A 26,889-nucleotide genomic window follows, 5' to 3' on the forward strand; every position below is an offset into this window, starting at 1 on the left:
GGGAAGTGAATAAGGAATCCTGGGAAATGCACAGACTGGTTAGCCTGGTGTACACAGTGCAATGGCAAAAAAGGAGAGTTTGCAACAAATGAGGGGGAATGGAAGGCTCAATACTCCAGGTTGTCCCTGACCTCCATACCTGTCTAGGTAAGCATGGGAATGTGCTCAATTTTACATACATACAAACATCATATATATGTATATAATATATGTGTATATTACATGCATGCACACATTTTTAAAAAGGATAAATAGCTGTTTCAGAAAAGAGCATCCATCCTCACTCTTTGGGAATTAGATCTGGCTCATAGTGATTCATGAAGCTATGTTATTATATTTTTTTCTCACTAACCATACTTTCTCGCTCTATCACACCATACATATGTAGTCCAGGTTTCTTTGGCCCTCTGCAGTTTATAGTTATTTCATTATCCACAACAAATTTGCAAAAATCATGACCCCGCCATTATTACTGTTCATCTTGGGAACCTCTCATCTCTCCATGACATTGTTTCTTCTGTCTTACCACTGAAAGTCTCCCAGGTCTTGGGAACATCTTGCATATATTCGCTGGGAGAGTCTGGGGGTTTCTACCAGGCCTCCGGGCATGCTCATGCTCCCTCTGCCTGTTTTCCCCAAACTCTTCAGATGAAAATGTATCCATGGTACCGGCAGCTGGAGCTTGAAAAGCTGCAATCTGCTAACAGCAACATGGCTTTCACTCCCATTCTCACCAAGTCTACTAGCACCTGGGTGAAAATATCTCTCTTCAGCCTGGACCTGGGGCATCCCCCCCCCCCAGATCTTGGGCAAAGTGCATGCTGCAGAGCTAGGGAAAATACTTCACTTTCTAGTCTGTGGCCTTGGAAAATGTAATGTGAGGTTTGTCCAAATTTACAAACTAGCAGATTTCAAACTGGATCACCAAATCTTCTAACTTGGAATTTTAGAACTTGAAGCTCCGTACCCTGGACCTTATCCCCAGCCCCAAAACTAGGTCACTCTCACAGAGAAATAGCCAGTCAACTGTCCCACTCCTGAGGAGGCCAGCTCATGATGAGCACTACAAGTTGATAGAAGATCACGGGTTACACTAACACTGCGTCCCAGGACATGTGCCCCGGTTTATTCCCTACAAAAATGTTTGCTGTGGTACAGGCATGTGCTTTGCCTCACGTTGCTGTGTTAGAGAAGAACGCCTCTTCCATCTGGTTCAGACAAGCTGAAATGATTTGAAATGTCTTTTCTTCAATTCCCAGCACTCTCCTCGCTTCTGTCTCTATCTATTTTCTGAGAATTACCAATTCTCTACTTCCTATAACATTGTCCAGAAAGCCTGCTTTCTGTGTGTGTGGCCGGGCTGTGTCCCACACTGCTGTTGACTGGGCTGTGGTTTATGTACTCTGTCATTTCAGCAGCGTTGCCTTCTTGGCAAGGAAGACTTTGCATAGCCCACACTCCTGATTGTGGCAGTCCACACTGAATACCTGGAGTCTCTCTCAATCCCAATGTCTGTGGCTATCTGCCTGTCTCTCCTCCTTTCTTCTCCTCCCGTTCTCTCTTTCTCCATCCCTCCTTTTTCATTCTCTGTTCCCTCCCCATTTCTTCAACCCCTTCTTTCCTTTTTGTCTTCCTTTCTTCCTTAATTTTTGTATTTTCTTTTCTCTACAGGAAGCTGTTTTGATTTAATTAACTCCAATATTAACTTCTCATATATCTCCTTAGATATAAGAAGTTTAAGATGTACACTTAATGAGTTTGTTACTTTCTAACCTGGTTGTCCACTACTGCTTCAGTTTCTTTTCTTTTCTCTCTTTCTTTTTTATTGTTCTGATCAAATAAGCAATAAGAAGCAACTGAATGGGGCAAGAGATACATCCATTAAGGTAGAGAAGATACAAGATAAAAGGAACAGTGGAAAGAGCATGAGGGGAAGGCTCAACCACAGAAACAGAAAGTAGCTGGTCACATTGTATCCACATCCAGGAAGCAGAGAACAGATGGGACATGGATTTGGGCTGCCAATCCTCAGAAACACCCCAGCAGCTCATTACCTGCAGAGAACCTCATGCTCTTACAGGTTCTACAAACGTCCAAAGCAGTTCCACCAGCCAGGAGGAGACATTTTCCAGGAACATCTCAGCACCAGCTGTCCCACCGCACCCTCTATGTAATGAGAATGCAGCCCGGTGCATGCACTTTCAAACAAATCTCCAAGTCCTCGCCTTGCTGCAATGACAGGTGTTTTGGGGTCCATGCAGTTTTCTACTCTGTCCCTCTCCTCACTCTTCATCTATATGGTTGCTTTCTCCTAAGCTCTCTAGTTTGGCCACGGGAGAGCATTTATTAGAGAACTCCTGGCCATTGGTGCCTACTGGATTGTGCACTTTTCTGCCCTTCTGTTGCTTTCCCAGTCTCTAGCACCAAAGTCTTGCTCCTTAAGCAAAATGATGGCACAACTGTCGTGGTGGGATACATATCCTGACCTGCAGGAACAAATGCCTTGACGCTGACAAGCAGTGCAAATATAGGGTGTGACCACTGAATGGTGTGTCCTACAGTTCTTCCCCCACACTCTTTTCATTCATTCCGAGAAATCCATTGCTCCCCACTGCAATTATGTTCCGAAGAACAACCCTAGGAAGTGATTTTAAAGTACTCACCCATCCTAGAAGGAAAAGTTACACCTGGTTACTGCAGTGGGACCTGCTCCCTAGGCTGCCCACTTCTCTTCAGTCTCAGGAATCTAGGTGTGTTCATCAGACACTTTCTCCCCTGGGGGAGGGGCTGGGTGGAAAAAACAGTCTGCAGCCACTCCCTCTTCCCCTGAAAAGAAGGCCCTGGTTTTAATCTGATTCAAATTCTGACTCAGGTGGTAACTCTCAACCTAGTGAATGCTGATCCTGGGCTTCACTCTCAGCAATGCTTCCTGGAGCTAAACAACAAACTGGGTCCAGCTGGAGGACAGGCTGCTCTGCCTCCAACCTTGGTGCACTATGTTTGATTTTTTTTCAAACTTAGTTTTACACTTAAAACCAACTTAGGAGTCTCTTTGTTTCTTTGTACCATTGGCACTTACCGTTGTTATTTGTGTTGCCTTACTTTTATTAAATTTGGGGATTTTGAAAAAAAAATCTCTTGTCTAGTACTCATTAATTTCACATGCACAACATACTCTGTTCTGATACGTAGTAGCCCGAATACTGCTCCTGCCAACCTTCAGGACTCACAGGGTAGCACATAAATGCATTTTTACACATTGTTATATTCTTAGTTCCCTGCGCAATTTTTGGAACATAATTTATGGTCTATTTGTTGGATGCATTAAAAAATAAACAAATGATATCATAATTTCAGTACAGAAGGAATGGTTGTTTAACAGAAACCACATCAAAAAATCTGAAAGCAGACTATTGATGGATGCAGGGGGACATTTTCTGTTATGTAGAACTGCAGATGTTTAACAAAAACACGAAGCAGCCAACATGTGGTTATCGGACCCAGTTCGTGGCCAGGCAGGAACTTGCCTGGCACTGGGTTTTGTTACAGTGTATATAAAACTGAGACCAATCATAATCTTGGATCTGTAATTAAGCCTTTGATTTAATCTCTATAGACTTCATTTCCTCTCTAAGGAAAATGAAAAGCAATAATGTTAACTGTTCTTTCATGTAGAAACATTTTTTGGTGTTGTTGGAAAGTCAAACGGAAACAAAGAACAAATCTGTGGAGGAAATGCATTGCCCTTCCAAATGACAAGGCTTGGAATCACTTTCCTTGAGTGTGCTGGCCTCCATCCGGCTCCTCCGTTCGGCTCCTCCGTCCGGCTTCTCCGACCGGTTACTCTGTGTCCGCCGGCCCTTTGCACATCCTGTCTCCCTGGCCTAGAAAGATCCTGTGCGGGGCTTCTGCTCACCTTTTTATTTAATCTCAGGCTCATCTTTTGGCCTGAACTCACTCCCTGAGAAGAGGAAGTTTTGCCCTTTCCATTCCCCAACTAGATTCCACCCCCTTTATAATCAACAAATGGCATGCACAATATTTATTTCCTCGTCTCGTTTTTTTTTTCACTATTTGTCTCCCTGCACTCAGTTCATGGAGAGTGAGATCTTTACCTGTAAAGCCCGTTATATTTTGAATTCCCAGTACATTGTTAGCCCACAGTAAGTACTCAGTGAAAGTCTGAGAAGTAAATAGCTGGGTAAGGTTGGAGTGAGTGGCAGTTTCTTGGGTAGAGAGCAGAGTATTAAACCGACTTGAGGCTGCTATTTGCTCTTTTGTACCTCCACACTCACAGGTAGGCTTAAATTTGGCCTTGGATTTATACCAATGAAATGGAAGAAAATGCTGAACAAAGGGGATTTTCTTTCTTTTCTCCTTTTCCTTTTTCCTCTCTCCTCCTCTCCCCTTCTCCCCTTTCCTCTTGTGTGACTCCTCTCTTCTTGAAAGTAAGTTACTGCACACTCGCAGAGGTACTAATGATACGGTCCTGGTACACATATGTGTAGCACGCAGGAGTTCCCAGGCTTTGTGTTGGGCTGATGCTACATTAGCAATTCAGCTTACCTAGGGCATAGAGAAGACGCCCCCTCCCCCACCGAGGACAAAGGGCAGAAGGCAAACTTGATAAAAATGGGTGGCAAGGAAAGTTGAACTCTACAGAAAACTGTGCCAAGATCATTTTGAGTAAGACAACAGTTTCACAGCATAAAAAGCCATTGCGCACCAGTTATGGGAGCCACACACAATATAAGGCTCTCACTCACAGGAAAGGACTTACAATCACATCTACGAGCACAAGGGGCATGTTATGAGTGTCTCGGAATCTCTAACGCCAGTTTACTTCTGCGGTCTCTGCCTAGGGCCAGGAAATAGAAGATTTAGGAGTGAGGCAGCCGACTGGGAGACTGACACAAAGACCAGCCGCTCTCATGTGTCTCCTGAGCTACACAGGGCTGTGGACCCTCCCTCCATGACAGATAAGCATCTTTAAGGTTGGAATCACGGGAAAGTTCTCATTTTCCCTAACTAAATTTCCACTCTCGGCTCTACTCACTTCCATATCCTCAGTGTACAAGGAGATGCTGCTTTCCAGCAGAGACTGTCATAGGAGCCAACGATGAGGGCTTTGGCAGAGATGCAGCCCCTTCTGGCTCCGGTCTCGGTGCTATGACTGCCTTCCATCCTTACCCTCTTGGCCTCACTGTGGCTTCCTAAAATGGCTTGTTACTACACTTTCCAGACCCTGGGCCTGGCATGAACATTTCTTTTCAGCTAACAAACTCTCATTTTTCAAGATCCATCTCTAATGTGGACTCCACTTGGAAATCGTCCCTGCTTCTCCGCACTTTGAGGATCAAAGAGAACGTTTCCCATTCTCAAAACATTTGCAGTGTATTTACAAATGCCAAAAAAGCACAAGAGGGAAAATAAACAATGTAAGGAAATGCATTTATAGTGTGTGGCACTCACAGAGCACATCCAAACCCCTGCTCTCTGGTGGCAACACGGTCAGCCACCATCCCCCAACACTACACAAACTAGGGAAGGGTGCCTCTAGGTTTTCAGTGAGATTGTTTCATGAATATGAATTTGAATTGATCATAAAATCCAAATAATACAATTCAATACAGTTCATACTGGGTATATTTTTAAAATAAATTTCCTAATCCTACTCCACTAACTGTAGGTACCTTCTCAGAATTGAGTACATCCTGTTAGTATATATGCATGTGTGTGTGTGTGTGTGAGAGAGAGAGAGAGAAAGAGAAAGAGAGAGAGATTTCATAAACACATCAAGTTTGTCTGTTATATAATAGAATCCTATTATATAAATGCATTTTGAGAGCTATTTTTTAACTTGTTAGAATACCTTGGCAACTTTTTGTCAGTAGCTAGTGCAAAGTGTTAAATAACATGTCATACTTCATTTCAGAATGAAAATCAAGCTAATATTTGGGCACTCCATACAAAGTAGCAAAAGACAAACTCAAATTTGGGAGCACATGTTGAAGAACCCCACAGGGAAGCGTTCTGAAAGGGTAATTTTTCAATCAAAATGTTGGCACATAGGAGAGTTGGTAAAGTATTGTCACACTGCTATCTAAATAGAGTGTCCCAAATTGCATTCTCACCATCAATGGAAAAGAAAATGACATTCTTCCCAACATGGCTACAATCAATAAACATTACTGGAATTTTATAGCAGGTGGATGAATTTTAGGTAATCTAGGTTGCTGTGTGTTTGAGTTTAAAAGTACATGCTTTAGAGAAAGTGATAGTGTGAGTGTGCATTTGTAGACTTGCTGATGTGTCATTTCTTTGCAAATAGAGTTGGTAGTTTTCTTCATGGATTCTACTGGCCTTTCAACTCTTTAGATAGAATTAGGCTGTGCAACACTATCAGTGAGGACTCTGTTGGGTCTATGACTTTGTGATACCATGGCTATGCCTGTACAATTGTCCTTCATCAGAGCATGTGCCCCTGGAATTTGAAGGCCACTGAGCATCATTATCGTCTAAAGTCACTAGAAGAGCAGAGGCACTGAGCAGGTCACAGTGGGCTTACAGGGTTGCTGGATTCCCCGTCTTCTGGTATATTTAGTCTAGAGGATGTGATCTGAACAGACAGTGGCCCTTCCATTTCTCCAACAACTCACGTATCAGGACTGGAGCTGATTGAGTGTAAGAGACAAGAGTGTCAGGGGGCCAGGTGATGGAGCACTTGCTGCCATTCACCACCATAAGCGAAGGTCAAGTGTCAACTCTGAGCTTTCTGCAGTTGCCATCTCAGAAGCACTGAGGGGCCCTTGTTTGGAAACAGAGAGCAACTATTACACACCCAGGTAGGATGCTGCTCCTTATGTAATGTCCGCTGATCTGAGGGGATGCTAAATAAAATTCATAGGATGTGCAGATACTCAAGGTGGAAGTAGACATGATACCCATATGGGCAACAAAGACATGCAGCCTTTTCTGTTCAGATAAGCACACGCCTCAGCTTAAAGACGGAGGGCATTCTGACGTTGAAGAGCGATACAATAAAGTATTTGGTTTGTGACAGAAGTTTTAAGACTCTGTTTTTAAAAACTACCATTATTTTTTTTCAAAGGTGCTTTTCCTTGTGAGATAAAAAAAGTGAAATCTTTAGGCATTTGTCTGGCTTTGTACCTCTTATTTTAACTTTTATGTGTGTATATGAAACTTTGCCTGCTGGAGCCATCACCCTGGTTCTAACTGTTTATCTCTCTCTAAGAACAGGGTGGGGGATGTGGACGCAAGACAGCGTGACTATGAAGCATTACTCCAAGATGACTTATAAACTCGGGTTGTTATCAGTGTCATTTTTTATGATGAAAGAAAAAGGTGCATATACATTATGGCATGGAGTCTGCTCTTCATCAAGAGAGGAGCGTAAGAACATAGCGTCCATCCTATCCACACTGGTTTAAACTCTTGTTACCGCTTTTTATGAAAGTAGATTGAATTTCGCAACTGTGGCCAAGGAAATCCTCACTTAACACATCATGTTACCGAAATGGGGGCAGGGCAAAGTCACAGTTAAAACAACTGGAAATTGGAAAGCATCTCTTTTACTTGTTTGCCTTGCCTTTTCCTTTGTTGAGCTATAGTTTATATGCATTTAAAAGCATGGATTTTCTGCTCTCTGCATACTTAGCTTCCTATGGTAATTCTGGAGGGTTGAGGCCTCATGGTTTCCCCTGTCTACTTTAGCATTTCTGTTGTGTTTCCATTGCTCTGCTCACGTTTAGGTAGTCATGTGAGCAGGGTTTTATGGAAACATCATCTGATATCACTAGGAGACACGATCTCAGCAAATATCCAGTCCTCTGGCTCTTCAGCCTTTTGGCTTCCTCTCGTGAAATCATTTCTGAGTTTTAGACGCAGAAGTTATATTATAGAGGCATCCATCAGGATGAGACTCCACAACTCTGCATCTTGATTATGGTAGTTTTCTGTAATGATCTCTATTGCTAAGGCAAGTTTCCTTCATGGAGGGTGAGGGCTACACTTATCTGCGGATATAAGGACACATAATTAACTGCATAATTATAATGTAGCTAAGAATTAAGAGCACATCAATTAGCTATTCAATATCAAATAGTCAGTCCTGAAAGTACACAACACACGTACATATAACATTCTACAGACTGACTAGAATGTGTTATTTGTGTATTTAAGAATGTGTGTGTGTGTTCGTGTGTGTATAAGAACAATTTGTGAAAAAAAACTCCATGAATTTGAAAGAGAGCAAGGAAAATATATGGAAGTGTTTAGAGAGAGGGGAGGAAAAGGGAAATGATATCACTTGAAAGAGAAATCTCAAAGTATGTGGTTTGGTGTGTGATTGTGGTTATGTGTGTGTGTGTATGTGTGTGTGTGTTAAGTCTTGATCTACTGATTGATCTGAAATGGAACTTGCTTCATTTGTTTAATGTGGTTTTTATTTTTACCAAATCCAATAGCATAGCACAAAGTGTTTTGCTTATGAAGACCTATTTCTCTTACTGAGAAGCTAAGAAAGAACATGTTTCAAAATACACTGCTAACAAGAGCTTTGTGTCATTGGAATTCGTTTCAACATATCAGGTAGGAAAAATCATTCCAAAGCTGGATACTGATGAAGGGTTCGACCCTGCAGGATTCCTCTGCAGCTGTTCTCTCTCCCATCACATAGTTCCTATTATTCTGCTTGCTCAACTATTATCATGTGCGCTCTCTTCCCTGTCACTAGTGTTGTCTTCTCACAAAACAAATAAATCGTGACTTTGCTAATTGCCTGTCAGACAAAATGCAATCTTCTCTATTGCCTGTAAAATAAAACCCACATTTCCTGATCAATAGGCCTTCGGTTTTCTGTCTGTCCCCTTAACTGTCTCTTACATGAAAATTCAGGGTTAGGATGGCACCAGTGCTCAGAGCTGCCAGGCCAGGCCTCCTTGTGAATAATTATCCTGGAGCATCTTCTTCCCACCTAGCAACATCTCTTATGAAAAAGCTCCAATTCTTCTTCCTCCTCACTCGGGCGTTCCCTGGTTACCCACGCAGAGAGAGCTTCCAGCCCTTTCTGCAACCTCATCATGGGTGGCCTTCCCCCTCACTGCAGCATACCACACTCCTTCTCATTTCCGGTGCCACTTTCACCAAACTGCAAGCTCCCAAAGGCAGGCCTTGCCTTTCCTATTTGTAACTGATTATCTAGATAGCAGCACACATAAGAGCTCTGTAATTGTATTTAATAAAGAAACAAAAGGACACTTTACATAATAAAGAGATGGGTCAGTTAATTAATCTGTAAGCTGTCAATTATGATTATATTAACTATGGAGTAGACTCTTTTCTGTGAGATATATTTAGGCATTAAACACTCTTGTTCCCAGATCCTTCCCTGGGGACTTTGATAGGCTGCATTTGTTGGAGCTCTGGGACATCTATATTTGTTGCTTGTCTGGGAAAATCCTTATGACTGACAACTGTGGAAGCCCCAAGTCATACTCCACTGTGTTATTAGGTCAGGTAGAGATACCAGTTTCTCCTGTGATATCTATATCACATGCTGAACACCTGCTTATTGGTCTCTTTTCTATTGATATGCATTGATTATACAGAATAAAGAGTTTCATTGTGACATCTTTATTTATATGATGTACTTTCATCCTACACTCCTTACCATTATCCTCTCTTGATCATATCACTGCTAAGTGCTTAGAGTAAGTCAGACACCATCCAGGTACTAGAAATTGCCCTAATCATCGATAGACCCACTCATCAAAATCCTCTTACAGGATACCTCCATGGATCTGAGTTCAGAACAAAGATCCATACACTTCCCTTCTACCAACACGCTTCTGATTTTATACCATATAAAAATTTTGCATAGTTAAACCCTGTGACTGATAATTGTGATACCAAATATCATTTTTGAAAGTGAGTTTGTCAGTCTCCAAATCAGAATCTGTTTCATTCACTAATGCAACAACACCCACAGCAGTTAAACTTCTGTGGTCCCATCTAATTGTACCACATCCATTTCCATAGGAAGTGATTACTTATGTCCTGGCCTAGTTGTAATTTTATCCTTTGACACTGGTTTGGTAAATGGCTTTCAGGCCTTATCTTGAAAAGAGCTTTTGCATTGGGATGAGTCAAGGCAATAGGAAAGAAGGAAAAGTCACGACAACAGGGCTGGTTAGTAAGTGTTATCTAAGAGTAGAAAACGATGGAGTTTAAAGCAAGTCCCATCAACCTCCTGTGTGATCCAGGGCCTAGTTAGAGGAACGGCACAGAGGTTTGAAACAAACATCCTTATCTCTGACTGCCAGAAACTACATTTGTGTGAGAATAGAAATCTTTTAAAAACAGACTTCTATCCCTTCCACTGGAGAGTCAGGGAGGCAGGCTGCTCACAATGTTCTTTCCCAGGTCCAGAGAACAAACGCGGGAGTTTGTCCAATCAGAGGTTGCTATGCCACCATAGCTCTTAAACTAGCAAGGACTGTTCCTCAGCCTGGGCAGGAGGGTAGGTTTGTCGTCATCTGTCCTTTCAGCAATTGCCTTCTAGCACAGCAATCTGTGTTCAAGGCAGTGCCCTCTAATTATTAATTATGCTTTATCCACAGGTTTCACAGTTCTACCACGGTCATGGCTTGCTCATCTATATAGTAGTCATGTATCTCTCAGGAATTAAATAATCAATTTTCAGCAAAAAGGAAAAAAACGTCCTTACAGAATCGACATACAAAAACCTCTCACAGGATGCAGGAGGCAGGGGCTCTGTCCTGAGAAGGTCAGAATGCCCTGGTTTGCAGAGAGCATCCTAACCACAAGGAGTACATAATGGACCAGAATGGGGTCAACTGCATTGTCGATTTTGAAGTGGAGCGGATAAAAATGATGGTGCTCTTGCTTATACTAGGCATCAGGTGTAATTTAAGGGCAAGAGGGATTTGAACATTGTATTATTACATGGTAATTATGGTAGAATGCAAAGGCTTCTTTAAGAGTTGATGCAGTTCCATTATTCATTCACATTAGTATAATAGGTTTGTGAGTCATTGGTTAATTGATTAAGAAAACTTCCTGAAGGATTAGGTAACAGGGAAATCCTAATGGATGACGAGGTGAGTAATCTTTGAATCCTGAAGTAAAAGGTGAGGGTGCTCTGGCATCCAGCATTCTGCTCCTATGTTGTGGGCTGTATAGTGTAGACATGAAAATTAGGGAAGAAGCCAAGCTGACTTGGACAATCAAAAATATTATGTTTAATATCTGTTTGTTCACTGTAAGCAATGTTAGAAAGCATAATAAAATCTTTTAGGGAATTATGAAATCATAACAAGGAGCTATTCTATGAAATAAACAGGCTCATCATAATTGGAAGTATTTAAGCAAAGAAGAAGAATTTACAATTCAAAGTGATTCATTTAAGATTGGAAAATTGCCACTGAACAAAATAACCTTCAACATATCAAAGCTTTTGGAGAGTACTACAGTTTTCATCATAAATGCCTCCACATCACCATATTAAAGGTCCGGTTCCCTCTACATCTGAAACCTACAAGGAGGTCTTTAAAAAGGGACTTGTGAACCTCTGGTCACATCTTCTCTTTTTTGCTTCCTGGCTGTGACACGAATTTATTTTATGTTTTTTTCTTCTCTACCATAAATTCTTGCTGTAATCTGTACCTCAATGAAACCCAAAGCAGTAGATGATCTTTACAGGGTATGGTGAAATACTTACTTCAGTTTGGTATCTCAAAACACATTAACTACTACAGTACATATTTTATAGGGATAGCACTGAATCTGTGTTTCTGAAGGACCAATAAGTGATATTGATTTTTCTTATCCATAGACGTGGGACAGCTTTTCTTTTTTGTGTGTTTTATTTCTTTCATGAGCATTTAATGCTTTATGGTGGAGATCTGTCTCCTCTTGTTTTTCCTATGTATTATGCTGCTTTTTAACTGCTCTAGATTAAGTAGCTATCTTGATTTCTACTTAATGTAACTTTCTGTTGTCATACAGCATTTATATCTTTATATATTGGTTTTCTATCCTAAAGAAATATATATATGTGTATATATATATATGTATATATACATATATATAAACTCAAAATTATTAATGTATAGAGAAACACAAGGCAAAACTGTAATGAGACATTGCCTTACCCTAGTAAAGTAGCTGTTATCAAAATGTTGGCAAAGAAAGATGGTATTCCTTGTATAGAGTTCAAAGTTGTGTAAATTCATTTATCTACTATGAAAACAGCCTGGATGTTGCTCAGTAACTGAAAATAGAGTTGACATACAACACAATGATCCTACGTTTATGCACAAAGGAAATGAAGTCAGTACATCAGAGAGACATCTGTACCCCATGTTTATGGCAGCAGCATTTGCAATTGCAAAGAAATAAGTACACTCTGCTGCCTATCAACTCAAGAATGGACAAAGAGGAGCAAGACTGAACCAGTGACCTGGGCCAGAGTGGGCCTCAAGCAGCGAACTCCAAAAGAGCAGGATTGAGCCAGTGACCTGGGCTGGAATGGGCCTAGGAAGGTGAACTCCATGAGAGCAAGAGAAGATCCAGACCAGGGTCATTTGAGGAAACAGGACTGGGCCATTGGCATAGGCCAGAGCAGGCCAGAGGCAGCAAGCTCCACAGGATAGGGTCTGAGCTGGTGTCCTAGGCTGGAGTGGTCCTGAGACAGTGAGCTCTGCTGGAGCAGGAGCAGATTCAGACCAGGGACATTTGCAGTGGTAGGACTGAGCCAGTGACCTGGGTCTGGGCAGGCCTAGGATGGCTAGCTTCACAGGAACAGGACTGAGCTGGAACAGACTTGAGACAGCAAACTCCACAGGAGCAGGTACAGGAGAGCAACTGCTGAGGGAGTCAGCTACATCCAGAGACCTCTGTGGGTCCAGGCATGAGTCTGAGACCTATGAAGGTGTAGGCAGGAAACATAGAGTCTGTGGGTATGGTTGGAAGTCTGGGATCTTCAAGGGACCTGAGTCAGGACCTCTGCAGGTCCAAGCATGAGTCTGGAAGCTCTGAGGGAGTAGATCAGAGCCAGAGACCTTTGTTGGACCAAATCCAAGCCAGGGACCTCCACAGGATCAGATCTAGACCAGGGACATTTGGTCTAGATCGGAAACTGGCCTGAGGTGGCAATCTAGGCCAGAGGAGACAGCAAACTTCATGGAGGCAGAGCAAATCATGGAAGTGCTGAGCAACCTCCAGGAACACAAAGTGACCAACGGGGTAACTGGAACCATGGCACTGGCTGCACCACGAGGAGCAATCATCTGAGCCTTGGATCCACTGACACCTGGAAGATTAATCACCAGAGTCACAGAAAAGCCCCAATTATGTCAATTAGAAGAAAAATGGGTAGACAAGGTAAAAACACACACAATGTCACCAGTAAAATCTAGTGAACCTACAACAGCAAGACAGTTATTTGCAAGAAAATTAGAGAACAGGAGATTTCTATTTTAAATAAGCCAGGAAAAATAATTAAATGTTACTTGATATTATTAATGTTTGGAATTGTAAAAGGTAGCTTTCATAAAATTTGAGAATATAACAATTGTGAGGCATTGGAAAGAGTCGGGGTGATGGGGAACAGGAATGTTAAATTAGTGGGTACTAAGTTACAGTCAGATACAATTAAGAAAGAAGTTGTGGTGCATAGTGTAGAATGGTTAGAAACAAGAACAATAGACTGTACATTTCAAGCAACTACAAGAAAATTTATTGAAACATATTATCACAAATAACTGATAAATGTTTGAGCCTTGCTACTTACCTCCTAGTTGACCTCCTGAAGATGGTTTAATCTGTATCTCCACATAAGTACAAGGCCTTATGTCACAGTGTTTGGGCAAATCTTTGTAATATGGAGCAAAATGTTTAGCATGATTAAGCTTTACATAACTGCCAGCACAGACACTGACTTTGTAACTATATCCTGCCCTGCATCATGGGATAGCTCATTTTTGTATTTAAGACCATGTATCTAGATTCCTCACACTTTCTAATCTCTGCGTAGCATCACTTTCTAGTGTACTGACGGTAGTGAAGAAAATCAAGAGCTAGGAAGCTTGTGATTCTGCAAGGCTGACTTTTCCAACTGTCCCAAAAGAGATGCTCTGCATCCCACTCAGTCCTTTATCTGTACCAGTTTTGTGCACTGCTTCCATAGATTTTACCTGTTATATTATTTTTACAATCATATTTAAATCTTGTACATCAACGTGAACTTTTAAAAATATCTTTTATTGGTTATTTTAGAATTTTATATATGCATATAATTTTTGTCATATTCATTACTCTTTTCCTCCTCAAATTCCTTCCAGATTCACTTTCCATCCTCACTGCATTCCAACTTCATGGCCTCTTTCTTCCTTTCTTTCTTTCTTTCTTTCTTTCTTTCTTTCTTTCTTTCTTTCTTTCTTTTTTTTGCCTGCCTAATCTATTTTGTGATGCCCATATATTCATAGGACAAAGTCAATCTTTCTTTTATGAAATTGTAGCCATCAACTGTCACTAAATTCTCAGCTAGTGATAGGGCTTATGAACACTTTCCAGTTCCTAACTAGAATGTTTATTGTCCTGATCTTGTGTGGGTCTTATATAGGTGATCATAGTTGCTATGAGTTCCTGAGCACACTGTCATTTCCGAAGGACACTATTTCAGTCCAGTCCTCCCAACTATTTGGCCCTTACAATCTTTCTGCTTCCTCTTCTGCTACTGCTCTGAACCTTGCAAGGAAGAAGTGTAATATACACACTTCACTTATTGCTCCCCAGATATGTATTCTCTCTACTTTGATGAGTTGTTAGTATCTATGTTAACCACTAAGTTAACAAAGAAATTTCTCTGAAGTTTGAGAGCTTCAATATTTTTAGCATGGTTATGTGAATGCAGAGGGCAGTTCAATACTATGTGCTTTTAGCAAAGTAATTATGTATAATAATTATTTTATAATAATAGTGATGGGGCCCATTACCTCCCCAACTATAGATTCTTGGCATGCATTTCCTTTTATTCAGTAGACATTAAATCCAATCATGGTTTTATGGCACCTATAGATGTATCTTGCCACCTCAAAGTTTATTGTAGCTTCCAGGGTTCATACTTAATCATGGCTGCTAATGACTTTTCCCCCTAGTGGCCTAAATAGCATAGCTATCAAGAAAGTTGTCAGGAAAACTTTGCTTCCCCATGTCCTGCGACCAAAGTATATAATGACTTCTGCAACAGGATTTAAACATGAAGTTTTGGTAGACAACCAAGAGAAGAGTAATAGCAATAGCCTGTAATGTTTTAAGAGGTCTTAGGGACATGCCTGACGAACCATGCACGGGGAGGTGTTCTACACCTGACCTTTAGCTTTATATTTGACAACCTATAGTTACAGGGAAGATCCTTCTTCCCTTTGTAATGGTAACACAAATTAAGCTCATATACCGATGCATGTGTCTATGTGAATGTATAAGAGTGATATGAAAAGAAAAGGGAAATAATGGGGAAGGAGGTTTGAGTGGGGAGATGGGTGAAGGATAGGGCAGAGAAGAAAATTAGAGAGAGAGAACTAACATTAAGGGCCCTTGAAAGACACAACATGAAATTGTGAGTTTGACTTTTAGTGTACCTAGATCCAGGCATACAGAAAATGCTCACCCTGAAACATGTCTTTGGGGGCTCCTAGATCTTTTATCTTTTACTTGTACCTACTTTTGAGGCACCCCTTAGAACAAGGCATTTTCTCTCTCTTCTGAACAAATAACTCTCATTATACTGGACAACCCTTAGAACACTTTTTAAATTACTGTGAAATTTTTTACATAACCACAAGCTGAACCAGCATAAAATGCATTTTTCATCCTTAAAACTTTAAATGTGTGATTCTTTTCAGGTGTTTAAGATGGAATGGCCGGATGCACTTATTTTATATATTTCCAAATAGGCCAATTTGCTAACTTTCTTGTTTATTTATGTTTATGTTTATCAGCCACATTCTAACCCTTGAGAAGTATGACTATCATATTTGTTGGAAAGACTAGTAAGCAGGGATGGATGGTGCAGATGCAGTTACTGGCAGCATCTGGCTTTTAAATGATGATGGTGTCCTAGTTTAAGGATGCAGAGGCTTTAGTGAGCTTCCTCTTATTTATCTTATGGCTTTGACTGGGTTCACTTACACTCCAAAATAGAAATCAGAAAAAGGTGGAGGTTCAAATATTGCTTTTCTTTCTGTCTTCTACATGATATAGCCCCAAAGTAATCATGAAAATGACAGTTCATAAAATCATAGCTGCTAACATCTGCCCAGATCTTGAGGGTTATATCTGCTCCATAGACAGAACTGGAGGATTTAACTTTTCTGCACGAGATAAGCTTCTATATTGAACTCTTTGGGAACTTTTTAGAAATTAAAATTTGCCATTTTGTGGGCATCTCTGTTTCTGTTCTTCCTTCCCCCATCTTCTTTTTTTCCTTTTTAGCGTGTAGAAATGTGGAGTGGAAAGACTGAGTTTCTGGGGGATCATTTCCTTTTCATTAATAATGTTTTTCCTTCTTAAATTAATTGAGGGTGATATGTCCCTTAAAGTATGATTCCTGGGGATCTGTCAGACAATGGCAGCAGTTGTCATGGAGTCCTCTTTGGATGTATGTGGCAGTCAATATGGCACTGAGTACAAATGCAGCGAACCGTCCTTCCTGAAGGTTTGCAGAAGGCATGGAGACCAAGAGACTGAGCATCATTCATGGAGAAAGACGAGCCAATTTCCAGTCAATTGGCAGAAGCCATTTCAAATCTTGAGTTAAATAGAAACCAGTTGTCCCTCACTGAAAAAAAAAATCTGGCCAATTATCTGGTTCTTTCCAGGGGTAAGAACAAGAACCTTGAGGCTACATCCTGAAGTTCCTGTCTAATGGAAGACCCTATGGAAGTCATCAGTCCACAAATTTCATGGTTTAAGGGTCTGATTTCATGCCTGCTTATATTTATCCATGTCATGTTGAAACTACAGAGTGCATGCTGAAACACCCAGAGGCTTCCTCACAGATATTCTTTGGGAGCTTGGTGTCCACATAGGGTCCCCCATAGCTACCTTTTGCACACTTAGTGTCCAGATAATTTCTCAAGTTGCTTGAGCCACAGCTATGGGAAAATGCACTTTAAAAATCATATAGTTCAAAACAACTCTGAGATTCCATCTTGCACCTGTAAAAATGGCAAAGATCAAAAACACTGATGACAACTTATGCTGGAGAGGATGTGGGATAAAGGGAATACTCCTCCATTGCTGGTGAATTTCAGTATGGTGATTTCTCAGAAAATTAGGAAACAACCTACCTTAAGACCCAGCAATATCACTTTTGGGTATATACCCAAAGGATGTTCAGTCGTGCCAGAAGGACATGTGCTAAATTTGTTCATAGCAGCATTGTTTGCCATAGACAGAACTTGGAAACGACCTAAATGCCCTTCAACTGAAGAATGGATAAGGAAAATGTAGCACATTTACACAATGGAGTACTACACAACAGAAAAAAAAAATAATGGCATCTTGAAATTTGCAGGCAAATGGGTGGATCTAGAAAACATCATACTGAGTGAGGTAACCCAGACCCAGAAAAACCAATATCATATGTACTCACTCATAAGTGGCTTTAAGACATAAAGAAAAAAAGCAGCCTATAATTCACAATTCCAAAGAACCTAGACAACAAGGAGGACCCTAAGAGAGACATACATGGATCTAATGTACATGGGAAGTGGAAAAAGACACGCTCTCCTGAGTAAATTGGGAGCATGGGGACCACGGGAAAGGGTAGGAGGGAAGGGGAGAAAAATATATAGCTCAATAAAAAACAATTAAAAAAAAGAAAAAAGTAAAACTTTTATTGTGCAATTTCAGCATAAATACTAACAATTAAAATATGCTCTATATTTCAGAAAAATCATACAATTCCTTTCAAATATTTTCCCCACTTCTGTATATTTTAAATTAGCCCCATGCTGCTCACTGTGTGACACTCTACCAGGCCCTCATGGACTAAAGACATCCTGCTATCTTTTCTAGGTTCAGGTGTAAAGGTGACATTCTTGCTTAAGCACTCCTGCCTTCTCCAACAGAATCCCTGTGCGAGACTTGTTTTCACCCCCTTCTCTATTTGAGTCCTCATCTTCTCTCCCTGTATCCATAGCAGGTGAACATTCAGGCACTGACCCCTTTAATATGTTTTTTAATTGAAATAGAATTGCATTGCCTTCTGCAACCCCTCCCCCTCTTCAGACCTTCTCAGCATCACTCCCTTGAGCCTCCTACCTCAAGTTGACCCCTACCTCATGCTGATAGCCTCTTTTTCTTGGATTATTATTAGTACACACATATAAACATACACACACATGTGTGTGTATGCAAATACGTATCTATATCCTGCTGAGTCTTTTTTGTTGTTGTTTGTGTGTATATGGCCTCAAGGGTACCCAGTCCATGTTGCACAATGAATAAGAGGGCTCATCCCTGGGAGAGTCTAATCCTTTTTCTCCCAGCAATTCTTGTCTAGGGATGAGACCTTGGAAATTCCTCACACACATTAATATGTGCATAGAAACTGCTTTGTTCCACTCTTTCTTTTCTAGGAAAGACTGAAGCTGAGGCTCCCAGGGGTTCTGTGAGATCCCCCCTATACCTCTAATAACCTGAAGACTCGTCCAGTCAACTCCTTCTACCCTTGGTACCCTGCTTCCTTTGTGAGCTTCTTGGTAGAGGGCCTTCTCAGTGGGGGTACACTGCTATTCCTTTCCGCCTTGAGACATCTGGCATTCTGCTGATGGTCTGCATCCATTTCTTTTTTGAGGAATAGCACAGTGCTGTTTTGTTTTGCTATAAACACCACAACTGTGAGCTAAGGGCCATCCTTACCTGTCAACATGTGTTCTACCACTCACACACAAGTGCCCTCTCTTATCACCAACTCTCCAGTTCTTACTTTGGAAAGGCTTTGGCAACTACAGGTTTCTGAATAACCCTCTGAGACACTCCTGCTAGGCTGCCTTTCTAGCCAGGGAGATCAAAAGAAGGCTGTTTGTCCTGTGACCTCTCAGAGCCATTTTAGGGAGGAATACATGAGGCTTTCCTATAAAGGCAACATGTAGATCAGTATTGCAGACTGGCCTCAGGCTTAATCCATTCTTCCAGGTTTAACTAGTTTAACCTGAGTGGATCCTAGGACTTAAGATCTTTAACTAGCTCCCTATTTTCATTCTTCTAGTTCTTACACATTGATCATACTACTTCTTACACATTAATCATGCTTTCAGATTTATAAGTATTTTGCATTTCTTTCCCTTTCTCTGCTAGCTGGGAAATGCTTCAACTAGCCACCAGCTCTGTTTTCTGTTTGCTGGTTTTTGTTTGTTTTCATTCTTCCTTAACTTGGCACCACTCACTCTTAACCAAATTTGACATTCTTGGTCTTGAAGTATTTCTGACTCTGGCTCTGAGTTCTGCTGTGAGAACCTACTCATTTCCATGACAAATGTAAGCTAATAAAACAGCATAGTGTTTGGCACTAGAAACTATTTAGTCTGCATTGAGTGACTGACTGAGTTCACGAGTGAGACTGTTATTCTTTTAGGGTGATATGTATATGTATAATAAAAAATGTCTACATTGGGTCCATGGAATTCTTGAGTCTGAAAAAAGCTATGGTGCTGACCACACAGACTCTTCCTCTGAGCCATATTTTCAGCAATATTAGAGCGGGGCTGGTCAGGAAAAGCGGTGCTGATAGGACAGGACCCACCCTTTGAGTAGTCCTACGGTGACTGGGACACTCTGAGAAGATGGGCACTATATTGTGAATCTTAACTTATGTGAAGATTTATCGATCAGATACATATGTGGTTTTATATGAGCCAGGTGTACCCTTAGCTTTCAAAATCTAGTCCTTATCATTACAAGAGCTCAGTGAGTTATATGGTTTGCCGATTTTTTCTTTTTAATAGATAAGAAGATTGAAGATCTGGTAGTTGAGGCCACATAGCTCTAATTGGAGAAAAGGAGTCAGGGTTAGGCTTAGGATTAATTAAATCAACATGGCCTCTTCCTAGTGACAGAAAGTTATACTCAGTGGATCCCTTTCCGTATGAGTCGTGCCAACTCTTTTTTATTCTCCACCATTGCGGGTCTCACCACAACGAGGAAGACACACGAGCCAACAAGTTGTTGCCCTTTTCTTCTTCTCTCCTTTCACAACTTCTTTGCTGCTGTTGTTTTTTGTTTGTTGGTCTGTTGTTTGTTTTTCGGACAGGGTTCCTCCTTGTAGTTTGGAGCCTATCCTGGAACTAGCTCTGGAGACCAGGCTGGACTTGAACCCTCAAAGATCTACCTGCCTCTGACTCCCAAGGCTGGGATTAAAGGCATGTGCCACCCCTGCCTGGCCTTTCACAACTTCTTGACACCCCTCCATACTACATAATCTCATCTCCTTGGTGGGTGTGTTTTTTCAGCGATTGATATAGATATTTATGTTAGGAGAAAACTGAGCTAAGGATTGTGAGATTTTGATTGTTGCATGCACTCTATGTCTAGTTTTCTCTGTGATCTTTGGAAAAATCACAAGGTCTGTGGCCATATGTTTCTTCACCTATGTAGCAAAGAGGTTGGCCTAGGGATCGTGCTAAATTTCATGGTGTTAGACACTATGATTCCACAATATAAAGAAATAAACCATTTTAGCAAATGCTTTGAAAATGTTTATAAAACAACTTAAAATGATGGAACCAGTTTCAACTCCCTGAATTTCAAAAAGCAAACTCTTCAGTTTTGTTTTCTCACATTCTTTGTTTACAAACATGTCCTTAGTTTTGCACAGGGGTGAGGAAAGCTTCACACTGACTGACCGAATTTTACTTTTAAAAAAATTATTTTATATTATGTTATTTTGTTTAATCACAATTTAAATGTCACAATACAAATCAAAATAGTCCAAAATAGTGCAAAGACTGTCAAGATTTGTTTTAAAATTCACAGGAGCTTCCTGTATTTTCACAACTATTTAACATATGCCAGATGGAGAAATAATGCATTGCTTCCTGTGGAAATGGGGCAGTTAGCAAGGCAGCTTTTCACACATAGGAATGCTGTCTTTTATCTCTGAACCACCCCTGGATTTGAGAAGGGAACCATCATGCTGGCTCTGCAAAGCTTTCAGGGCAGGAAGTTACAATCTGCATCAGAGAAGAGCTGATTTAACCTTGGCTTTGTGTAAATGCTCTTATAGGTGTTGGGGGATTTGAGAAATAGAGGCTGCCCACCCAGCTTAAAGGGATTAGACTTCTGGGAAAGCAAACAGGGGCTGCTTGTTTGACTACAGAGATGGGATGTTGAGGATGTGCAATGGGGTTCAGGTTGGGTCATCAGCTTGGAGCTATCCAGACCTGCATGTGAAACCACTGACACCTTCCCGAAGCTTGGAACCAGACCTCTTGCCTCAGAATTTCTGTGGGACTGGCCACCTCTTTCTGCTAGGGTGTCTCATCTTTTTGTTGCTGTTTATTACAACATAAGAGGCTCTACTTTCCTGCCCAGCCCTTTTATGTGGAAGCAACCCGGCACTTCAATGCTTCCCATGTAGTGATCTGGAACTTACCCCAATATCAAGAGTACACTCCACTCATCCTAGCCTTGACTAGCCCACATAAATTCTGCACAACGTTCTTCTTCAAAACTTGTAGAATCTGGTCATGTGGCTCCATCTCTATTGCTTCATCTGTAGCTCTAGCTACCTACACCACCACTGCCCTCTGTTGTTTTCTACCTGCTGCCTTGCTCATTCTCCGTCCATGATCCCATGATCCTTCCCTGTATCAAATCCCCCTTGAACTTAGAGTTTTTATAAACTATGCATTTAATTGATTCTGAGGACTCTGTGGGTTTAAGTGTGGTGTCACTAGGTAAAGTCCTCCTGAGATCTCTCATGTAGTTGCAATAGATGAAGGTCAGAATGAAGACTCCAAAACAAATTTGTACATTTGAATAGCTCCTTAGCAGGCCCAAGTTGGATGGTATCTTAGTTAGGGCCTCTATTCCTGTGAAGATGCATCATGACCATGGCAACTCTTATAAAGGAAAACATTTAATTGGGATGATGGATTACTGTTTCAGAGGTTCAGTCCATTATCTTCATGATGGGAGCATGGTGGTGTGCAGGCAGACAAGGTGTTATATCTGAGAGTGCTATGTCTTGCAGGTAACAGGAAGTTGACTGAGACACTGCGTGGTATCCTGTTCACCTGAAACCTCAAAGCCTGCCCCCACAGTGACACACTTCCTCCAACAAAGCCACACCTCCTAACAGTGCCACTCCCTGTGAAATTATGGAGGCCATTTACATTTAAACTATCTCAGATGGAATCAGCTGGACTCACCTGAGAAATCCAGACCTCAATTTTCCTTCATATGATTCCCAGGGTCTCTACCTCTATCTATGGCCTTTCTGTAGAGGCTCTCTGATCCTGATGGTCAGGATCTGGGCCAGGAATTTCCAGGTTCGTGACCCCTAATTCAAGGAATTGAAATAGAAGTTTGCACCGATTTGCAAAGTTAGCAAATAATCTTTATTCAAAACAAATATAAGACATTCAGGATAAGTAGGTGAATTGATGACAGATGATAGATAGATAGATAGATAGATAGATAGATAGATAGATAGATAGATAGATAGACAGATAGATGAGACATAGATAGGAGAGAGAGGGAGAGAGAGAGAGAGAGAGAGAGAGAGAGAGAGAGAGAGAGAGAGAGAGAGAGCGCCTTCACAGTCTGCTATTTGTTTACCCGCATGTGAGAACTCACAAAAATCTTACTTGATACAATCTTTCTTTTGAGTTTCTTTTCCACTCAGGAAAAAAGCACCCTTTGAGTTTCTGACAACCAGACCCAGATGAAATGATCTGTTCATTTATTGAGACAATTAATAAAGAATGTCTCATACAGGGAGTTCTGTGGTGTTCAGAAGATAGACAGGGCTTTATTAGCGTTTACCTTGAATTATGTTCTTCTTTCTGCAAGACGACTGCTATTCAGACAATAGTAGATTCTATTTCATTTTTATTTTTCTCTTCTATAGATCTTTTGTGAAACAGCCCCCTTTAATATACTGAAGATGATTCTTCATTTTTTTTTGCCACACCATGGTGCACGTCCTGTCCACTGCAGTGTGACATGTGACTTTAATTCTGTTTGATCATCAGTGAACAAACACATTTTTTTTCAGCTCTCCATCTTTTGGTGGACTGATATACCCTGTAATGGATTTTCCTTGTCCTATTGTGCTCCTCTATTACAAAATTAGTTAAAGATCCATTCTTACAAAATTGTGTAATTCTGTTCCTCTGTGTTATTGTCTGCTTAACCATAAATCTGGCATTTACAGTGGTGTTGTCTTCATTCTTCCTTTTTACCCACATCACCACCCATTCATGTTCAAATGCTCAGAGGCCCACTCGAAACTCTCCAAGGGGGCCGCTGCTCCCTTGGCTCAGTGTTGCAAGCCTCCCTGCCAGCTTGACAAAGACAAGTCCAAGAAAACAGTGGCGTTGCGTGAAGTTGTTTGTGTTCTGTAGTCCTCTTCAGGTGTCATCTTGTCTACAAATGTGCCTGTTGCGGTCTTTTTTTCCCCCCTGGCTGACAGCTGCTTGCAACATGTAGCGCTTGAGGACAATTGAGCAAGCTTCGCCATGCAGCTGACAGTACAGAAGCTCTGGTGGTGGAAGGCGTTCCTTTGTATCTGGAACAATGACTGCAGGACAGGCTGCTTGCATTTTCCAGCCTTCTATTTGCAGCGATGGAGGATGGTCCTTAACATCTGCAGGGCACTTCCAGCACACAAGGATGCACTGAAACATAGTAATAGTGTTCTAAACGCCATCTTCATTGGACAGAATTTAGAGAGTACATGCTCCCCTTTCCTTGGTCCCAATAACTCACAGGGTAGAAATGTTTGCACATGCTTCAAGATGTTCTCATCAGTTTCCTGAAGGGAAAACAAAAGAACTCTGCAAATGATTGTGTGACTTTAGGAGTCACTGAACTACAAGCTCACACTTCATCATGACCTCTGCGTGGGTCACGAATATATCAGCACCTTAGAAGTCGCAATTCAGATGAAGACCTACTAAACAACTTTACTTTAAAATATATCACATTAGTACAATTTAATTAAAAAAAAATATCTCTGAATGTCATTGCTACAGGTGCATGCTAAGTATGTTGCCTGTCGGTGCAAAAATGGGTTCCACCTTGCAGCATGCAATCAGGTTCTTCCACAATCCAGCTAGAGAAAAAGAGTTTTCTTCCTACACCTGTACCCAAGTCCATTCCAAAACAAGAATATAACCTAACAGTTTCTGCGTTTGGGAATCAATGGAATCGACCTCAGGTAAATAAAAGTTGTTCTTAACTTCCGCTCAGCAGGAGGCCAATAGCCACCAGACAAATGTAAAATGTGCTGCAATGTGTGTATCAAAGGTCCTTAAAAACCCCGACTTAGAGAAGCGTTTCAAAGCACATTACAGAATTAAAGACATGATGAAGGGTTATTTTATCCTGAAAACTATTGCTGTCTTTTCATTCATTTATCATTTCAACAGATTGGCTAGACACTGAGTGCATGATAAACCAGAGGCATCCGATGAAGCCAAGGTCCCTAATATTGAATAAATTATATTTCAAAGGGAAAAATTAGGAAACAAAAATTGTGACAGTTCTTACAAAAAAAAAACAGAGCTTTTTCTAAAACATAGAGAACAGAAAGTCTCCCTCTGTCTGGAGGCTCAGATAAAGTTCATGAGAAAATTAGGTCTGCGGTTAGTCTGAGGCGAGGCAGATCTTCCTAAAACTGCATGAGGATGAACGTGCTTGTGAGAGAGAAGAGAACACACAAAAACACAGGTGGGACATAAATAACCTCCAAACAGAAGAGGAAGTTATGGCACCAAAGAAGATGGTCCAGGCAGGGTCTTAGGGAGGGAAGGGTTTAGACACAGGCACTGGTATCTGTTATTAAAACGACTTCCTTAAAGAAGAGACCATGAAACATAATCATTCATAAGAACTTCATAAGACTTTGCTGTAGAAAAGTGACTATAGAATTAACATGAAGTGTGAGATTGGTGACTGACTAGCTGAGAAACAGTTGTTTGTCAGAAAGACCCTCCCATTGAATAGCGTATTCCCACCCTGTATTTTCTTTAGGGATTTTTTTTTTGTTAAAACTTCATAGGTGAATAGTCTACATCATTCTTGCCTCTTCCTCTTTCCATCCAACTTTTTTCTTGCACCTTTTTTTCTTCTTTAGTTAGTACTGTAATATGTACATGCAGAGACAAACAGATACAGACACACAGTATACATATATGTGTGTATGTGTCTGTGTGTGCATATTCTGTGTGTGCATGCATGGACATATAATCTCCTGAGTCCAAGTCCATTTAGAATTGCCGCTATGTGTATGTATCCAGGCTAACCACTAGAACTGGACAACCTGTTATTCAGTTGTCTGTCTCTGGATGAAATTGATGCTCCCTCTCTCAGGAACAAATGGTCACCTGCAGCTCTTTATCTAGGGGTGGAACCATGTGGGATTCCTCTGTCCATGTTGGCAAGTCGCTTGGTGTCGTTATGTAATTTACTCAACGATATTGTTGAAAGCGCATTGGTGCAGCTTTCCTACCGCATCTAGAAGATACTAAGTGACAGCAGGAGTGCTGCTCCTCCAGCTCCTATACTTTTTCTGCCCCCTTTGCTGTGATTTTCCCCGTGTCGTAGGCTTAGGGCTCATGTTGCAGGTGTTTCAGCTGGGCTTGAATACCCCATAGTCTCTCATTCTTTTCAATTTGACGTTTTGTGGATCTTTGTAATAGTCTCCATCTATTACAGAACAACAACAACAAAAAGCTTCTTTGATGAAGGCCGTGAGCTAATCACCTATGGGTATAAGAATAAGTATTTAGAATATATTAGAGATTGTATTGGTTTAGGGCAGACAGTAGTAGGTTCACTCAGCTCTAGGACCTCTCCAGCCACAAAGCGTTGGCTAGGTTGACAGTGTCAAGCATGACTTTCCTCTTGCTGAGCAGGCCTTTAGTCCAATTAGATGGCTGTTGGTGACTTCCAAGATAAAAGTAGCAGTACTGAACCACTGTGAGCATCTTTCTGGCCTAGCCATTGTTGCAATTCGTGGGATGTACAGCTAGGTAGGGCTACCGATTGCTCCTCTACCTTGGCAGCTAGCACAGCACCTTCCAGTACTATGAGAGTCAGTCCTTAGGTATGCTCCCAGGTAGGTTCCAGTTTGGTTCCTCTAAGTACTGTGTCCAAGGTGTGTGGTATCTTCAACAATGTGGTCTTGCCTTCATGTTCTAGAAGGCAACCATAGGCAATGGCAATAGCCCAGATTGTTTCGGAAGAGTCTTGTATTTGTCTGACCAACGAGTATTTTAAGTAAGCTTGTAAAAATAGTGTGTTCTTGTATGGGGTTTTCCAATGTCCTTATTGTTAACTATCACTCCTTTGCTCTCACCCTCCAATGCCTTTCCTCCTCCACCCCCCAGGTACAGCCTTCCCCTTTTATTCCCATAATCCCCATCACAGCAACTGTCTTCACTGGCAAGAAATCTAAATTCTGTGTTGAAATGAAGTTGAAAAATAAGAAAACCGAAATATTCTCCAATTACAGGTAAGAACCCACTTTCTTCATTTGATTTTCTCACCTGAATTAGAACAGGAATTAAGAAAGTATATTTTTAATATCCCTCAAGGTTTTTAAAAATAAAACCA

Source organism: Microtus pennsylvanicus, chromosome 4 (genome assembly GCF_037038515.1).
Source record: "Microtus pennsylvanicus isolate mMicPen1 chromosome 4, mMicPen1.hap1, whole genome shotgun sequence".
Taxonomy (NCBI): domain Eukaryota; kingdom Metazoa; phylum Chordata; class Mammalia; order Rodentia; family Cricetidae; genus Microtus; species Microtus pennsylvanicus.